Here is a 20,686-nt window from a genome sequence, read left to right on the forward strand (position 1 = left end):
CTGCTTGCCAATGTCTTCTAAAGGATTTCTTCAAGAAGGGCCAGAATAGAAGAAGCTGTGAAATTTTATGAGGATAAACATTGATGACAGGTGGAGTAGAGGCTGAAACTTGAACCCCAAAGTAAGTGCAAATAAAGATTTGTCCCAGATGGTTTTAATAGGGCCGAACATTGGGATGCCTGCTACAGCACCACCTCCGCCTGCAGGCTGGACAAAATGAAGACTAGTTTAGGTCTATTCCAAGGATGCTGATATCAAGCCTTTCAAATATGGCGTCTCATTAGGTCCGGAAAAGAAAAGAGATTGATAACTAGGGTGCTTAAGAGAAAAACTGGTTATACATTTTAATGGAGATGACAAAAATGAAGGCATCCCTTCCCTGAATAAAAAGCTGGAAAGGCTGAAGCATGGAATTAATTTGTGCCTCAGACTTTTATTTTTCTGTTTAACTTGGAACACTTTTTCTGCTTGTATTTTTCTTCTTAAAAAAAAATCAAATCAAAACAAAAACCTTAATAGCTCTGTTTAGCTAATGATAGTTTTGTAATTTTCTCAGTGAAGGATGACACTGGTGGACAATGATCCTACTACGTCAAGACTCTAATGATGCAGGATACCACCATTGTGGGCATTCCCTTCTATGATACAAATAGCAACACGTTTATGTCTGCCCACCTCATGTGACTCTCATACATGTTCTATCATTAGATCATTGAAAGGAGTCTCTCATGACCCTGCAAGGATCCATGATGAAGTTTATTATGTGTAGATCAGTAGTTGTGAATCTTCTCGGGCTCAGGACCCCTTTATACTCTTAAAAGTTATTGAGGACTTCAGAGAGCTTTTGTTTAGATCAGTTATATACCGATACGTACATATATTATACATATGATAATATATTATATACAAAATATGTTATCTGCATAATAAATATATCATATGTAATATATGTAGATATACGATATTATAAAATAATTATACACAACAAACATATAATGTATATAACATACAGATATATTTATATCCTATGTGACACATGCAATTATACATAATAAAGTATAAATAACACAATAAATAATAATAAAATTATGTACATATATAATATATATGACCTATATCATATATGATATATGCCTAAAATTATATATTTTATTTAAAATATATTATGTACATTATATACAGAATACATTTATCATATGTGATGTTATGTTTTATGTGTCATATGTATATTATATACAGAATATAATTTATTGTATACAATGACATTTTTATATCATATATGTCCTTTGGGAATAATGGACTTATTGTACACAATGATATATTTTGTATGACATAGGATATATCTACTATTTATAAGCATAAATTTTATGCATATAATATATACTTATATATAGTACATTCTAGTTTAAGGAAATACTTTTGTCCTCATGGACCCCTTGAAAGGGAGTTTTAGGGGTCTGCAGACCACACTTGGAGCACACCTGATATAGAAAATAAAGTGTAAGACTGGGAGGAGGAAGATCTCAGTTTGCACCTCAGTTACTAGCTGGTTAAATGGCTCAGTTTTCTCAACCATAAAAATGAGGAGATCAGACTCAGTAGCCTCTAAAATCCCTTTCCATTCTCAATAGAGGATTCCCAGATGCCACTGAGGTATATGGGATTAGTATAAGTAGTTTCCATTCATGAAACTTCAGAATTGGATAGTCCATTCTATTTTTTTATTGCATGGATGAGAAAGAAAGAAGGAATGCTCGAACAGAGAGAATGTTAAGATCCAGTGTTCTTGGAATATTTACATGGTGGTTGTGTGTTCAAATCAACAAAATATATCAATTACTTAGATCTGTCTTAGATGCTAGGGATTTGAAGACAAAAAATGAAACTGCCCTCCCCTTAGGGAATTTTTATTCTATAAGAAGCTTGAATCATAGAGATCTGCCCCACGGGCATCTTTAAGAAATTATTCTGTTCTGCCATCCCAAGGAGCATCAATTAATCAACCACTGTTCCAGACATAGGAGACACCAGGACAAAACCAAAATGATCCCTGTCCCCAAAGAGCTTACATTCGACCAGTGGTATGCAGCAGTAAGAAATAGAGGTTTAATTCTTGGATCTCTATGCTACAGGAAATTCTCTCTAAGAGAATAAGGGTTTGTTCATTGCTAAGTGACTTGCCCAAAGAGCATATGTTAAAAGTGGGGTTTGAACTCAAATCTTGATGCTCCAAAGCCAGTATGCTCTGCTGCCTCTTATAAATGAAATACAAAAGTTGGATTAAGAAGATCTAAAGTAATTTAGAGGATGAGGCGGTGGGAATACTAATAATTAGGAAAATCAGGAAGGACCCCTAGCTTCGTAGCTAGATGTTTTAGGAAGTGGAGAAGAGGAGGTAGAACATTGTAGGGATGAGGAACAGCCTGGGCAAAGGCACGGAGGTGGGAAGTTCAATAGTGGATAAAGAGATAGAGCCTGGGAAGATATTAACAAGTCGAAATAAGTCATGGCTTTCTTGAGTTTTCTTTGTGATCTCTGGATCATTTATGAAAAGGCAAGATATTTCCTCAAATAACATCTAGATGGCACAGGTTCTTTTAAAAAAAGGGCAAAATAAAACAAAAACACATTTTAGTTCCCTTAATGAGTTCAATATGGATGGCCATCCCATAAAGCAGCTTCTCACTAAGGTGAGTTTTTGCTAACTGAGTTGGCCAAGAAAGGACTACAAGGATTCCCATTCATATCCACATGGCGTTGTGGCTGGGACGGTAGGTACACAGCACGAATCTGTCCACCAGATGGACAGCGCCATTTAGGCAGGCCCTTGTGCCTGGTCTTGGACGATGAAGCAACTGAGGCATTAGAATTCCTGCTGGGAATGATGGAGGCAGACGGGTAAGGGAGAAGGAGAGTTTTTGAGGTGGGACTGGGAGGCTTTAATAGCAGCTGGTTCTTTCTTGGGAAACTTACTCCCCTGCTATGAAGTTTGGAGGGGAATCAGTGGGGGAAAGGGATTCCTAAGGGTCCTCACATTGAAGAATTCAGCACTTTCTGGTCTCTCCTTTCAAACAAGACCCCATGGATTTCTCTGCAGTGGGGCCAGAAATAAAAAAAGCAAAGTTTCACACTCTAGGAAATTCCTGGTCCCTCGATGGAAAGCATTTGCTAAATACCTTTCCCACCCCAACCTCTAGCCATGTTTTTGGGAAAGGGGAGGAGTCCCCTCACTTTTTTTCCCCTTTCTTCAGCTTGGCGCAAGGGGGAACGTCTATGTGGAATAGGAATGTGCTCTCTTCCGTGGGTCTTGTTCATTTCCAATCACTACTTTTTCTTATTCCCTTAAAATTAAAAACAAAATTAAAAATCCTATAATTTTTTTATTATACTATGTTATGGAAATGCTTATTTTGTTTGTTGTTGATAATTCAACATGGAAAGATGTAAATTTCCATGAATTAAAAAATAAAACAACAATAATAATAACTATAATAAAAAACTGAGATAAATTAATTTTCTAAAAACTAGCCCACGTGAATAGGATAGCAAAGGACTTGTCTATACTTTTTTCCCCAGACCATTTCTGTGATTTCAAACATCACCTTTTCATGACTTCTTACACTTCTTTTTTGGGGGGTAGTGAGGGGAGGTTGGAAGTGTGAACAAACTGGAGTTTCACTTTAGCTTCCAAAGTGATCAGAAAGCCTTCTCACTTCATAAAATAGACCTCCATTTAGGGCCTTGCCATATCTGGTTTCCTTTTGGCATGGAAGCTGCCTCACCTCCAACTCCAAACCATGACAGCCTTCTCCAACATGAGATGATAACTCAGTGGTGAAGGGCTGGGGGAGTTTTCTTGGAACATTTCCACCCATATTCAACATGTCTGGGACTGAAAAGGCTGGTCGCCTCATAGGAGCCTGTTTCTGGAACTCATGCCAGACATCTCATACTCATGTAGGGAAGGGAAGTATTTGCTTTAGATTGGGATGGATTTTTTTTTTTTTTAGTTTGCTGTTGTTTTGTTGTTGTTGTTAATGTCATGATAGGAACTATAGGGAAAGTAAACAGATTTATTTGGGGTGAGAACATGATGGAGAAATTGGCTTCCCTGCAAACACAAATACATAGAAATATCCTTTAATCTAAGTATTCTGGGGTGAGAGGAGGGGAAGGATGGTGCAATGGGAAGAGGGATGTACTTGAGTCACCTGACCTGAGTTCAAATTCTGACTTGACCATTTAATAGCTACATGCTTTTGGACAAATCACCAAATCTCTTTGGGCCCCAGGATTCCTCCTCAGAAAAATAAAAGGGTTGGATTATGACCTTTCATCTTCCAGTCTATGATCTATGTGTGATATATGAGTGACATGATCACATGGATGGCAATAGTTATAAAAGGGGAGAAATTTAAAACTGGCAGAGCTGATATATTATTAACAACAAATATTGTATAATTCTAAAGGCAGATTCCATGGGATAACTTGACAGGTATAAGGAGTAGCCAGGCGGCACAGTAGATAGAGTGCTAGGCTTGGAGTCCTGAGTTCAAATGTGACCTCTAACACTCAATAGCTGTGTGATCCCTAGGAAGTTGCTTCACCCCATTTACCTCAGTTTCCTCATCAAAAAATGAGCCAGAGAAGGAAATGGCAAACCATCCCATTTTCTCTGTCAGCAAACCTCCCAAACGGGATCAAAAGATCCAGATACAAGTGAAATGACTGAACAACATAAGATTTTTTTTTTTTATCTATGAGATATTTTTTGGGGGGAGGGTGATCCCACTTTATAACAAAACAGAACTGCAAGTCAATAAAGATTGACTTCAGGTGCCCTCCAGTGGGCAATTTTCCCCAGTGATTGAAAATTGAAAGATTCACAGGTCTCAAGGCAATCTTTCTAACCGGGTCACTATCATGGCCCTTTTGGATGTATTCAATATCCTGGATCATCAGCACACTATGTAGGACATAGGATGCAAACCACTGACATCCTTCCCCAAGGATATAACCATTAGGCTCATCCTGGAGTAGATGGGAAGGGAAAAGGCAGACCATTAGTGAAGCCCCAAGAAGCTTTTCAGAGCCTTCTTTCTGACTATTCCTCCCAACTCCATTCCATATTTACAAGGTAGTATGACTCTTAAAAAAAGACTGGGATAGTGTGACCAGGAAGCACCAGCTTCCTGCAAAAGCCCTATTAGAGTCAGCTCCCATTCTACTTCAAATGCTGCTGAATCTTCCCAAATCTCCCCAAAGCCAGAGACTCCCCAGCTTTTTTCCTTTATCCCCTCATGGTCACCAAGACTTCTTGCATATCACACTTGAGTGTAAATCCCTGACAGAAGTGTAAAAGATGATCTCTTCCAGAAGGATTAGCATTTTAGAAAAGAATGGAATCTTCAGGGCCTGTGTGGGGGAACCTCCAGAATTCAGGGATCAGTTAGATCAATTTCTTTTGTAGATAGAACATGTAGTTCATAATCTATTGTGCCTAGAATTAAGTCCATTTTTATTTATCATCTACCTTGCAATATTAAATCCTAGGTGGAATCATCATCCTCCTCCATCATTATTGGCGGCAGCATCACTACTACTCTCATCCTTTATAACTGAACTATTATTACAAAATCTCAGAAGAGAACAGACTTCACGGGCCATCGAATCCAACCCAAGTCTAATCAAGAATTTCTCTATACCACCCCTCACAAATGATCATCCACTTTTACATGAAAAGCCAGGAAGATGCTTCCCCAAACTCATTCTTACCTGTTTTTAGATTGAGTAAATTGATAGGAAAATTTTTCCAAGTGAATATCAAGCCAAAATTCACTTCTTTGCAACTTAAAAGTTGCTCTTCTTGATTCAATCATTCTCAATTCAACAAATTTTTATTGTAGATCTACTATATGCTGGGCAATGCAATGATATTCATGGATAAATGAATAATTAAATAAATAAATGAAAAGATAGATGAATGAACAAATAAATGAATGGAAATATATACGAACAAATAACTAAGTGAATGATTAAATAAATGAATGAATGGGAATATAGATAAATGAATAAATAAATGAATGATTACATAAATAAAAATGGAAATATACATGAATAAATGACTAAATGAATGATTAATAAAGAAATGAATGGAAATATAGATAAATGAATAAGTAAATAAACAAAAGAAAGATGAACAAATGAATAAACAAGTGATTAAATAAATTAATGGATAGAGAAATACATGAATAGATAGATAGATTGATAGATGAATAAGAGAGTCACTGCTTTCAAGGAGTTTTCATTCCATATTCTTATATTCTCATTATAATTTCCTTCCCAAAGTAGGCAGGACAATAATTGTTAACCTCACACTGTAAGATGAGGAAAATAAGAATCTCAAAAAACTTGAATCTTTTGATTTGAAAATCACTATGTTCTTCATTCTTCTATGCTGCTTGCCTGAGATTAGTCTATTTGCTACCAATTGACCGAGTTTTGCTTTTGTCTCAACAGCAAGAATTAAGTGGCACAATATATAGCCAATAATATCAGCAGACACTTATCTAGAAACTTAAGGTATGTTAATTGTTTTATACACCCATTACCTCATGTGTGGTTCATAATAACCTTCATTAATGAGTCCTACAAGGAAATGCAGAAGTACCCAGACTGGCCACATTCACCCTTTCTGGAGAGCTACTAAATGTTAGATGGTAGGTTTGAACTCAGATCTCCCCAATCAACTTTCTCAGTCTTATCATCCATTAATTCCCTTTACAGTCATCTTGAGATGGACGGCTCTATTCACTTTGTCATTTCCTCCTTCTTATTCTTCTCTCCCACCTCCCAAGTTCTAGCGCTAGAATGCTTCCCTCCTCCTCCTTTTATGATCACAGTGTGAATCGTTTATTCTTCGAGGCCATCTTTCTTCATGAATCAGCCTCAGTTCAAGGTGATTTATTTCTGTCTTTTCACTTTTTGAAGCATTGTTATCTATTTGGCATTCAGGATATAGACAATTAGGTTCCTAGTTATCCTTTACTTATAATCCTCTGATAATAATAATCCTTTGACATTTGCAAAGAGCAGCTAGGTGACACAGTGAATAGACTTGGAATACAAAAACTCTGAGTTCAAATCCAGCCTGAGACACTAGCTATGTGACCCTGCGCCTCAGTTTCCTTAACTGTATAAATGAGCTGGAGAAGGCAATGGTAAACCACTTCAGTATCTCTGTTAAGAGCATCCAAACTGCATTCATCGAGAGTCAGACATGACTAAAATAATTAAATAGCCAAAATATTTGCAAAGGGCTTTATGTCCATAAAGCCCATCACCTTAATTGAGTTTCACAACAACCCCACGAGACAGGTATTCTTTTTATTCCCATTTTGTCAGTGTGGAAGCTGAATTACAGTGAAATGAAATGACTTACCTATAGTTATACTGTTAATAACTAATGAAAATAAGAGTCAAATCCAGCTCTCCCTGACCCTAAGATTTGATTATGTAGCATCTCTTTTCCAGCTAGCCTGTAAGTTTCTTGAGGGCAGGGATGACCCCTTTTAATTCTTTCATCTTTAACTGGGTGATCAGTAATTTGGACATCACTTTCTGGAACTTGAGATTAATTTTTTAGACAGATCCTGGGTTTACATTTGATTTGTTTCCAATTCCTATGCAATGAGTTTTCCTATCAGAGCAATAAAATAGGCAAGATTTTAGAAGGACTGTTTGAATTGTGTGAGAATAAAATGATTTCCCAACATTTTTGCGCTGCCTGTTTAGATTTATACCTGATGTGCTAATGAAAAAGCATGCTTCTCTGCCCCTTGGAGTAAGCCCCTCAAAGGTTTCTACTAAAATAAACCTTGATCGCTTAGTTTGAGTTATGCTGGAAACTCAGCAGTCCAAAACTTGCATTTTTCCCTTTTCTGAGGTTAAAATTTGACTGATGCTTTTCAATTTTATATTACAGTCATTTCTAGATATATACTCCCACCCAGCAAGTCATCCTTTCCTTATAAAAAAGGGGAAAAAAATGGTTGAGCAAAACCAATTAACTGACAAGAGACCATATCTAATTTTATCCCTGGTACTAACAGGAAAGGAGCAAGTCCACCTGAATTTCTTTGTAAGATAATCTATGCAGCCATTCTGTTCCCTTAGCCCCAACCTCTCACAGGAAAGGAGAAAAGACATCTATGCGTTTCCTTTAAAATTACTTTACAAATCACACACAGTCCTACTTTAAACCAATATTCACTCCATCTAGCCCAATCAAGGAGCTTTTGCTACAAAGATCAATTGGGGAAAACTGTAATAAAGAAGAAAAATCAAAATGGCTATAACGAAAAAGTTTGCTCTTGAGGGGAGGAAGGCTGTTCCTGTAAAAATCCTACATTATTTCAGCTCTCTCTCATGAAGACTAAGTTATAAAGGCAGAGTAGCTAAAACACAACGGGGCTGCCAGCAAAAGCTTGCCTCGATGGTACCTGTAGCTCATCAAGTGAATCTTTGTGTCTACAAACTGGGACTCGGGGCAAGATATTTTCAGGCCATCCAGTTTTCTTTGGTTGCTTCCATTAGTGTGGTTTGCCCCATTATGCCCTTCTGCAGGGATGCCCTGGGGGATCTTGAACACTGGGGTTCAACAAGGCTGGGAGGTTGCCTTGTCAAAGTGAATAGGCTCACCTTTGTGGCTTCTACAGCCAGGGAGAAGGCCAGGAAGTGAATCCCTGGTCCCTGCCTCAGTGGCAGTCTTTCTGATAGGAGAGTAAATTCGGGGGGGGGGGGGGAGGGGACAGGCTTCCTTGAATAAAAGCACTTCTCCATTTGTCTAAGGACAAATACAGAAAACAGCTGGATGCCTTCAAGTCCCAGCATTCCCAGAGCCAGGCCATCTTAAAGGTGTAACACTGAATCAAACCATGTACCCTCTTTAGGGCATATTGCTGAACTGGGGGGAGGGGGCAGCTGAATCATTTAATGAGCAAGAAGGCAGATGGGTTAGGGCAAGGGGACTGCTATTGCTCATAATATGGAATGGAGTCATCAATGAGCCGAACATCAGTAATAATAAAATTTTACCACTCACCTTATGTAACTTTTATTTTACACCCGATTAACTTTTATTACAAACTCCAGAGAATAAAGGGATTCTTGCCTGTGAGAATTAGAAACAGTCCATCGGAAAAAAAAAATAATTCTAATTACAAGAGACTGCATTCCCAGGAAGCTTAGGAAGGAAGAGCTCCAAGGAGCCCAGATTTGCACTGAGCCAGGAGAGACGGGAGGCTGGTTCTGTTATCTTACCTTTCCCCTTCCAGGGACCCGGACCCCCATGTCTCACTTAGCATGCTCTGCCGTGACCTTGTCCGATTTCATTTCAGAGCCTGTGGAAGGCAGGCTGCCCGGGACCCACGGATCCCCCGCCTCCTCCAGTCCTGAGGTACCCCACACAAAGCCCCTGGAGACAAGGCGGGGGCCCCGAACGAGAACCCAGGGCCATGCCACATGGGCATGGGCAGGGGCAGAGGACAGAGGAAGCCACACCTTCCGACAACGTTTCCTTTCAATGTGGGGGTTGCAGCATTACGAAACTTTTATGAATACCAAGTGTGAGAGCGCGCCCAGAATTATCTACTGCTCATTAAAGTGACTAGTGTCCTTGGTCAGCGCCCCGAAAAGCTGGGGGGCAAAGGGGGTGACTGTCTGAGGTCTGTTTTTAATATGAAGCCAATCGTGGATGGTTTTTTTCTGTTTAGTATAATTTTATACTGGGTGGATGTATTTAGAGGCTGAATGGTTTGACAGTAATGATTAATACTGTGCATTAGGAGACTCCAGTGAAAGTATTCAGTCCAAGCTGTGCCGTTTGGTTCTCATCAGATGGTCAAGCCTACAGGCCTATTAAAAACAGCAGGAGAGCTGCAGACTTAATCACAGAGGCTGGGCCCATGGAGGGAAGCAGGGAGAGATAAAAAAGAAAAAGAGAACAAATAAAATGATAGAGCAGAAATCTACAAAAATGCTATTTAAATCCTTTCCTTCCCTCCCCAAAGCGGGGGCACACATACATATACACACGCACACACAATGTGAGCACCGAGAAGGGGGGTGGGGGGGGGCAGGAGCTAGTGTGAAGAAAAGTTTGAAACTGAAAACGAAAAAACAACCAAAAAAAATTAAAAAGAAAGCCCGACCCCAAAGACAATGACTTGGAAATTTGAAGTAAGCAGTGCTTTGAAGGATGTGATGTTGGGAGGCAGCAGGGAGCACAACATAAAGGGAAAAAAAAAAATCTTATGGAACAAACACTCCCCAGAGCTTTAAAATGCCAGATTCCTGAGGTGTGAAAAGAACAAAAGGGGTGATGGGGGAGACCAGAGGCCCAAAGTAGGGTTAACATATAACAACAGATATTCACTGAAATGGGAGACAGGGAACAGAACTTGAGGAAACCCCTTAATCTGAGGGTAGCTGAACCAAGAGGACTTCTGAGTCACCCTGAAAGTCAATGTAATCGTCTTTAAGAACCAATCTGACTATGTCACTCCCATACTCAATTAACACCAGTGGTTTCCTATTAGCTCCAGTATAAAATATAAACTCTTCTATTTGGCATTTAAAACCTTCTACAACCAGGTCATAACCTACCCTTGCAGACTCCCTTTTCCACAAACTGTGACCCCCACCAAATTGGCTTTCTTTCTATTCTTCACACTTGACACTTTAGCTAATTCCAGCTCTTGAACCTGGCTACCCCTCATGTCTAGAATGCATCTCTTCCTCCTCTTAAAATCCTCTTCTTTCTTTACAATGCTGCTCAGACATTACCTCCTATATAAAGCCATTCTTAATTCCCCCCAACTAATAATGCCCTCCCCCCAAACTACTGGGCATTTGATGAACTTGTATTTATTCTGTACATATTATTTTATTAGTACTTATATGTGTACATGTTGGCTTTGGATAGAACATATGATCCCTGTAAATAGGAATTGTTTCTTCTTTTTCTCCTCTTCCTCATCCTCTTTGTCCTCCTCCTCCTTCTCCTCCCAATTCTTCTTCTTTTTGTTTTTATATCCCTGGAATCTAGGGCAGTGCCTGGCATATGGTGGGAGTTTAATAAATGCTTACTGTTAGCCACGTGTTTTCCTGTACTGAAAAGCCTGCAACTTAGGAACCTTTTCTAACATGCAGCATGTTTTAGGGGAAGATGGATGCTTGTTCCCAATACAAAAGTCTCTCCCAACATGCTTACCATCATTTTCACAACATTTTTTCATTATATGCTATTTAATCATGGAAACTGAACTCATTGATTCAGTCTATCTTGGTATCTAAGTCCTCACTTGAATAGTACTCTCAGTGGAATCAGGAGGGCAAAAACTCCCCAGTCAACCACAAAGCAGAGAGGAGAAAAGAGAAGAGGAGAAAGAAGTAAAGGGAAGTAGAAGGCAGACAAGAAAAGAGGAACAGAGAGAAGTGATGTGAAAAAAAGGATGAAAGAAAAAAGTGGAGGAAGATGAGAGAAAAAAGGAAAAGAGTAAAAGAAACAAAAATTAAGGAAGAAGAGATGGAGGGAAAGAAAAATTAAAAAGGAATGAGAATAAAAGCAAAAAGAATAAGGGATAAATAAGAAAGAAAGGAAATGAAGGAAGGAGGGAAGGAAAGATGGGGTAAAGGCTGGATGAAAGAGAAGAAAGAAAGGAAACATGAAGAGAGTGAGGAAATAAAAAGATAAAAAGAAAAAAATGAGAGAATGTGAAAGGGAGAAATGAGTGAAGAAAAGAAAGAAAAAATAAAAAACAAATTAAAAAATGAGAGAAAAAGGAGAGGAAAAAGAAACAAAGGCAGAAAAGGAACTTGAGAAAGAAAGAGAAAAATAAAAAGAGAGAGAGAAAAGTAAATGGAGAAGAGGAAATGAGAGGAAAAAGTGTGAGAAAAGAGGTGGAAAGGAAATAAAGAAGTGAAGGAAGAAAAAAGAAAAAAGAAAAATAGAAAGGAGTAAGAATAAATAAAGAGAAAGGAAAGGAAAAAGCAAAAGGAAAAAGAAAAATGGGAAAGAAAAGGGTTCTGAGAAAGAAAGAAAAAGAGAAAAGTAAGAAAACAAGAAAAGATGAAAACCAGAAAGAAATACAAATAGAAGGGAAGAGAAAGAAAAAGAAAGAAAGAGGCAAAGAATAAATAAAAAAAGATGGGAGAAGAAAAAGAGACAAGTAAGAGGGGGATGAAAATAAAGGAAAGAATGGAGAGAGAAATAAAATGGAAATGTGGAAGAAGGCATGAAAGAAAAAGAAGTAGAAAAGGAAAAAGGGACAAGAAAGAAAGAAAAATGAAGGAAGGCAAAAGAAGAAAGGAAGGAAAGAAGGCAGAATGAAGGGGAGAAGAAAGGATGGGAGGAAAGAGAGAAAGAAAGAAAGAAAAAGATAAGAAGGGAGGAAAGAAAGAAAGAAAAAGAAAGAGGGAGAGAGGTAGGAAGGAAAAAAAAGGCAAGAAGGTAAAGAAGGAAAGGAAGGAAAAGAAATAAGAAAAGAAGGGAAAAGATAAAAAGGAAATGTCTCCTAAAGGCAAGTCGCTGGTGTTTAGGAAAATTTAAGAGCCAGGTGGTGTCTCTCTATGCTGGGAAATCATACAGCACAGGGCTAAAAAATCAGTCTACTCTGGTGCATTTCTCAGGCTCAAGACACACCATGGGGACAGCTGACCCACTAACTTTCCCCTAATAGGAATTGCCCACAAAGGGTAACGACACCCTATCAAAAAACATTCCTTAGCCCCTTCTGGCCCCATCCTCCGTCATGCCTTCTCACACTGGTCTCCTGGCAAGAGTGTGGCCCTGGTGAGGGAACGGCATCCTGCTGGGAGAGCTACAAAGTTCACAGAGTTGGAGACCCTTCCCCAACCTGTTTAGAAAGCTGTCTGTGTCTCCATTTCTGAGCTGTAAGGCCAGCATCTTCTTCAGTGGGCAGAAAGACTGGGCACTCAGTGCAAAAAAATGTTACAGACATGATTTTTCAATTCTTTCAAACCTAGGTCAATTCTTTTAGACCTTCTTTCCCAAGAAATTAAAGTAACAACACCTATGTTTTCAATAAAAATCATAGTCCCTAATTTCCCCAAACAGCCTGGTGTTCTAGAGTCCAAAGCATTTTGGGAAATGGATTAATAACTGCATAATGTGGGGCATCTCCCTTGGCACACATTTTGGAATCATGGAAACGGCACAATTTTTGGAGTTAATCATTGGATCCCAGATTTAGACCTGCAAGGAGTCCAAAGGTGTATGTTTGTATGTATGTGTGTGTATATGTGTGTAAAATGATGGGGAGGAATGAGGATTCCTTAAATGTATTTTCAAGAGAGGAAAGACAACTTGAGACTTGAGTTCTAGTTTCTTAAGTTTAATATGTAACCCTGAGCTAGTATCTGAAGTTCCAGAGCTCCTCATTTTTCCTCATAATCATAACTCCATGGAAACCAGGAGCTCTTAACTTTTTGTGTGTGTGTGTAAGTTGTGACCCTCTGGGGTAGTGTCTGATGAAACCAGGGGCTCTTCTTAGAAGAATTTAAATGCATGAAATAAAATACATAGTATTACAAAGAAAATCAATTACACTGAAATATAATTCTCAAATTTAGGGCAGCAGGTTGTGGGGGGAGATATATTCATGGACTTGAATTCAGGGACTCTAATTTATTTTAGTCCTCTCATTTTACAAATAAGACTCTCTCTCTCTCTCTCTCTCTCTCTCTCTCTCTCTCTCTCTCTCTCTCTCTCTCTCTCTCCTGAGGCAATTGGAGTTAAGTGACTTGCTCAGAGTAACGTAGTGTTAAGTGTCTGAGGCCAGATTTGAACTCAGGTCCTCCTGACTTCAGGGCTGGTGCTCTATCCCCTGCACCACAATCTCTCATACACAGACACATATGTAGACATATTTAAGAGTACCTAGACAAAAAGTCCTCTTTCTTTTCTAGAGCAGAACAAAGGGGTGTCCTATACCTTCCACTGACCAGGGCAAAAGTTGCAAAAGCCTGTCTGCCTGCCCGAATACAGGATGAAAGATCGATGCTGGAAAAGAGTCAGACCCCAGGTTGGCTGGACCCATATTAAAACAAAAAGAGGCATTTCTCATAGGTGGGCCCTGGCCCACAGGAAGGCTCCTGACAGACGGAGACATACCGATGATGTAGCTGTGACGTCTGGCACTGATGAGTAATCCCAGGATGCCAGGCGCTCTGGGCAGGGTGGGTAGCCATCCAGGTTCCATGGGAGCCAACCTGCCAATTTGTCCCCAGGGGGGCTCCTTGCCCACGGAGCCAATCATGCCAAAATCAGTCGCCGGCAAAACACTCCTCAATCTTTCGGTTTGTTATTTTTGGAACTTGTTTGAAGTTCTTATGTTTTGAGATTTCAAGAATAAAACAGTACTCAGGAAAACCCAAATGCCCGTTTTTGATCTGGCTCTGCCAAAGTTTGGGGTGGTTCATCCCAAGATGTGAGAAGCAAGGGCTGAGGCTCCTTCAATGGACAAATGAAGTTTGGAAGGCCCCAAAAGAGAAGGGGATTGGGCACAGGCCCAAGTGAAAACCGAAAGAAGGACAAAACCCTTGTTTTCTGAGAGGAAATGGGACATTAAGCTGAAAAAACACGGTCTGGTCTTTTGATATGTATTTTTTTAACTTTGGAGGTGATGTTTCACATGGGACATGGAGTGATTATTTGCTTTATATTTGTTGGCATTCTAAGGGAATGGGGAAGAATAGACTGTCTCTGTCTCTTTCTCTTTTTCCCTCCCCCTCCTCTGTCTCTGTCTCTGTCTATCTGTCTCTCTCTCTCTCTGTGTGTCTCTGTCTCTCTCTCCGTCTCTTTCTTTCTCTGTCTCTGTCTTTCTCTCTCTCTGTGTGTCTATCTCTCTCTTTCTGCCTCTGTCTGTATTCTCTCTATGTCTTTCTTTCTCTGTCTCTCTATCTCTCTCCCTCTCAACATCTATTTCCTAATATGGAAAATGGCTCCTACCTTCCAGGGTTGTTGCGAGGATCAACTGAGATAATGAGTCTAAAGTTCTTGACAAAGAGCTGTCACAGTTGTTGAACACACCTACTCCATGTCCCTTGCTCCACAGGGACTTCCATGCTAATCTCTTAAGATGTAACCGAGCACTCACTCTGGTTGGTCATAAAAATCAAAATGGCTTCCACGATCCTTCAATTCTCACGTGGGAAGGTGAGGCTGATTGCTGCCTCTTACTCTTCATTTCGCCTTCTCTTCTCCCTTTCCCTAAACCCTGGCATTAAATATTTTTGATTTGGGTTTGATGTTCGAGACATTTAAGGAACTAACAAAAATACACGACCCAAAGTCATTCCCCCATGGAAAAGTTCATTTCCCCAAAGAATGTGGGCAAAGAGTTCTCATAAGAAGAATTGTAAACTATTAATACTCATATGAAAAATTGCTCCAATGTACTGGTTGTAAGCGAAAGGAACGTTGAAACAGTGCTGAGATTTTATCTCATAGCCCCCCAAATAGTCCACAAAATGACTAAAGATTGAAATATTCAATGGTGGAGGGGCTGTGGAAAGATGGGTACCGTAACAGACTATTGATAGATCTATGAGTTGACTTAACATACTGGAAAGCAATTTGAAATCATGCTAAGAAAGTGACTAAGATATACCAGAGATACTGAAGAAAGTCAAAAATAGAAAGATTCCATATACACCAATGAATGTAATCTCTCTTCCCATGAATACTTCTTTGATCCAAAGAATACTTCTTTGCCTGCCTTCTCCTGAGCAAAATAAGACAATTCTCAGGAAACTAAGTTATTTGGAAGAGATTTTAGTGTCTTGGGGAGATTCTTGCATTTTCTTTATTTTTAAAAAATAGTTCTCTCTCTCTCTCTCTCTCTCTCTCTCTCTCTCTCTCTCTCTCTCTCTCTCTCTCTCTTTCTGAGGCAATTGGGATTAAATAACTTGCCCAAGGTCACACAGCTAGTAAATAGCCCCAAATCTCTAATTCTTTGACATTGGCTTTGTAACATTGGGGTAAAAACCTATATTTTTAGGGGTAGCTACTTGGTGCAGTGGATAGAGCACCAGCCCTGAAGTCAGCAGGACTTGGGTTCAAATCTGGCTTTAGACACTTAACACTTCCTAGCTGGGTGACTCTGGACAAGTCATTTAACCCCAATTGCCTCAGCAAAAAACAAACAAAAAAAGAATTAGAGATTTCTTCTAGAAAGTAGACGAAAAATAATGCATCCGCAGATAAGTTTATGCACAGAATATGTATACACACATACATATATAGAAATATATGCATAATATATTATCCTTCCTGAGGGCATGAAGCTCATTCCACTCTATTTTAGGCTACGGGACAGCTCCTTGTGTCCCTGCGCCATTTTGCTGTCTCAGGCTGGGAGCCAGCATGGGCGACCTGAGAGGGAGCCTCTGGCTGCCGGTCCTGCTGGGACTGGGTGCTGGGCTCTGACTGACAGGCAGAGAGTGGCGAGCCGGGGTTCCAGACCCCTCGGCATTGAGATCGGGGTTCACAGGTTATCAGCAGGGTGGCGGCTTTAGCCGATGACCTCATTAAGCGATGTGGCCGTGTCAGCGCCTTTTGCTTGCCTCTTTTTATTTTTTTAATCACTCATCGGGGTGTCCTGCTGTAGCGTGGCTGACACCTCCTTGTAAACACCGACTTGTATCTTATCTCCCGCGGGGCTGGGACCTGCCCCGGGAGCCAGAGCTCGGACTGAGGAATGCGCCCTTCACACAAGTTCACCGGCAGATCTTGCCCTAGGATGAATTCTCAAAGAGCCTTGGGCACATGGGGGGGGGGAGCAAGGGGAGGGTGGGCAATTGTGTGCCTGGAGGTCAGGGGGAGCAGGGAGGAGAATGAACGGATTTGGGTTTATTGCTGACAAAAGCGGGAAGAAATGGATTAACTTCTGGTGTCCATAACTCAAAAAATCACTGACTGTTATGGATGGCTACTTGCAATCCTGAGCCTTCCAACTGTTCTGAAGGAAGTCCTGAACCATAGCCAAGGAAGGAAGAGACCTTCTGGGGCCTTAAATGTCATCCTTCTCCTGGGACTTAAATGGTTCTCATTGGGCAAAGCCTCTTCCAAGGGACTCTGGCTACCTTCCACACCTTGTTGTTCATTAGACGCTCATTGATAACGAGTTATCTTCTAATATGGGGGAGTATGGGCACCCTATTTTAGGAAGGACACACAATCTAGAAAGTATAAAGAAAAAGATGAAAACTGCCAATGGCCAACAATTCTAGGCAAGTTTTGCCCACCTGGGAAGGTTTCAAGGGCAGGCCCATTGATGGGTTTGTTTCTCGTCTAAGGACCAGCCTAGATCGGCTTGGAGATGCCCAACTTAATAGAACAGGAGATCATTAAGCACCTACTGTATGAGGTGGGTCAAAGGAGGAATGGCACTTTTAGTTATTCCTATTCTTCAAGGTCATCTACAAAGCTACTGAGGGGGAGGAGAAGATGGAAGCTCAGTCTGGATTAGCAGGAGGAGCATGTACCCTGACCTACATTAAGGAGCCTTAAAATTTTGAAGGTTTTCTGGATTTACAATCCTGGAACCCCAGAGAAGAATAACCAAAAGTTCACTTGAATCAAACAAGTTTGTTTCAAGCTTCCTGGAACCACGGCAAAGGGCCCAGAAATAAAGGGAAGTGAATGGGATACAACATCCAGGGGGTGAAAATAGAGTACATTTGCTGGATGGAGGGAGGCTCTTGGGCCGCCAGGATCTGATTCGGCCAGGAACCAACAGGGACAGAGAACAAGCAGCTTGTTTGCACTGGAAGCTGGAGCAGAACAGCCGAGATGCTGCCACTTGGGCTCTGCCCCTGGCACCCACCCTGGGGGCGGCTCGCTCAGCAGGAGCCGGGGTGCCAAGAGGTGCCCGTCACCTCCGAGGGAAGGGGGTTCATAGAATGGTTTGTCCACCTTTCCCGGGAGATGAGAATTCAGAAGAAAGGGATGATGGAGTGGGTGAGTGGGAGCAAGGGAAGGATGGCCAACATTTTCATTTCTAAGAGGGCCCGTTCCTACAGCAACGGCATGAAAGGGCCTAGTCGCCCATCACCTCGGATTCAGACCTGGCCCTGGCAAGAGACGGGACAAATCAGTGAGAAATACAGCACAAGACGCCAAGACACAAGGGAGGCGAGGGGAGGGGGGAAGCGAGAGGTGGCTGTTTCTTGGCGAAATCCCCCTTTCAGATTTCTTCAGGGGAAAGACACCCTTTCTGATTTTTGGCCCCCAAAAGCGACAGGGTGGGAATAGGTTGGAGGTGTCTGAATTTATGCCTCTTTTCTTCCAAAAAACCATCTCTAACAGCGGGTTGCCTCTTTCGCCCCCCTCCTTCTCCCTGCCCCGAAGCTCTCAAAAGACTGTGTATTCTTTCTTTGGGGAAGCTGGGAGGAATTTGGAGCAGTCCCATTAAGGAGGAGAAGGGTTGGGGAGGGGGATAGAAAAAGGAGATGCCATTACTCCTGGTCTCAGGCCTGCAAATTGGTCCTCGGGGTGGCGTTTTTCTGTCTTGAGTCCTAGCCTGTCTGCTTATTAATCCCATTTCTTAAACCAGATGGGGGCCTGGAAGAGGCTCTGCCCCTGCAACGTCTCCCCCGCTCACTGATGTTCCAGCCCACTATGCTTCCAGCCTCGGGCTCCTACCTCAGCTGGTTCTGTCTAACCATGAAGCGGGTTTCATTTGCTTGCCCTAAAACGTCCCTTTCAGTCAATATTCATTCTACAAATGGGAATTCAGTATCTGCCATACTGAGGCGCCATGCTGGGTGCTGATCAATAAATAAACATTTGTTAGGCCCTTAACGATGTGCCGGATACTGCACCAAGTGTTGGATATACAGAAAAAGATAAAAACACGGTCCCTGACCTCAAAGAGTGTGTATTCTAATGGGGAGAGGGGCAGGGGCAAGAGAGGACAAGTAGGAAACTAGTTGTATACAAAATATATCCAGAATACATAAGGAGTATTGGAAGAGGGAAAGGGACAAGCATTTATTAAGCACTTACTATGTGCCAGGTACTATTCTAAATGTTTTTACAGATATTATCTTTTTTGATCCTGATAACAGTCCTATAATGTAGGTGCTACGACCTCCATTTTATAGTTGAGGAAATGAAATTAGAAGCTAGAGGGTCTTATAGAAGATGAGATTTCAGCTGAGTCTTGAAAAAGGTGAAGAATTCCAAGAGGTTGAGGTGAAAGGAAGAGTATTTGGGGAGGTGGAGGCAGTCAATGTAAAAACATTATGAGAGAGGGTGAGAGTAAGAAAGAATGAGAGTGTGTGATATGAGGGGAGAGAGAAAGAGAGAGAGAGAGAGAGAGAAAGAGAGAGAGAGAGAGAGAGAGAGAGAAGAGAGAGAGAGAGAGAGGTAGACACAGAGAGACTCATAGAGACAGACACAAAGAAACAGAAAGAGAGAGACATAGACAGAAAGAATGAAACAGAAACAGAGAGAATGAGACAGAAAAACAGAGAGAGATATAGAGACACAGAGTCAAAGAGAGAGACATAGAGAAACATAGAGCCAGAGACAGAGAGACAGAGAGAAGGATCAGTTCCTGCTTGCAAGGAACTTTCAATATTCATTTTGATTTTACATGTGAAAATGACCAATATCCACACAAGTATAAGCCAAGATCCAAAGTTCTGAGGGCATTCAGAGCTCTAAAGAGATGAAGGTGTGTGTGTGTGTGTGTGTGTGTGTGTGTGTGTGTGTGTGTGTGTGTGTGTGTTCCTTCTTGATTCAACTAGATTGTAAGCTCCTTGTGGGTAGGGCTTGGACATTCGACTCCGTGCAAGGTTCCGGGGACCTGAAGCAGTGCCTGCCCTCAAGGAGCTTACTTTCCACTGGTAGAATGTGACATGGAGTCATAGATTTAGTGCTGGAAGTATCCTTAAAGGTAATTCGAGCAGTGTGTTTGGCATATAATAATTGCTTTTTATTGATTCATTAATCATTGATTAATTGATTGATAGATTCATTCATTTTAATCTGACAAGCTCATTTTACACATGAGAAAATCGAAACCTAGAGAAATTAAACAATTGATGATGACAAGGTCATACAGATGGTAGAACTGAGAGTAGCACACCAGCCTTCAGACCCAACCAAACTGGCCCATGTTTCAGGGGTCCAAGTGAAAGACGTATCTTAACAAAATCATTCATATGGATAGAGTTGGAAGACAACTTCAAGGTCATTTAGTCCTACATCATCATTTTACAGATGGGGAAACTGAGGCAAGGGAAATCTGTCCTTTGAACCCTTTCCATTGTAAACTCCACCCTTTACCTCTCCTCCACCGAGGGGCGAACCCTGTCAGAGCTGGAACTGTAGGTAGAGCCCTGCCTGCTGGAAGAGGTAAGCTTGCCTCACCCAGAACCCAAGCATAAACACCTCGGGCTGACGTGTTGTTGGGGGAGCATGAAGCCAGCTAGTCGCCACCATGATCCCAAGTCCAAACTCTAGGAACAAAAAATGGGAAACCTGATAAACAGTTTCCATATCCAAGATTTTCCACATCCAATTATTTTTAAATTAAATAATCTCTCCCCAGAAGGGGTGGGGAAGGGGGAAAAAAAGGGGAAAAAAAGATTCTTT

Source organism: Antechinus flavipes, chromosome 3 (genome assembly GCF_016432865.1).
Source record: "Antechinus flavipes isolate AdamAnt ecotype Samford, QLD, Australia chromosome 3, AdamAnt_v2, whole genome shotgun sequence".
Lineage (NCBI taxonomy): Eukaryota > Metazoa > Chordata > Mammalia > Dasyuromorphia > Dasyuridae > Antechinus > Antechinus flavipes.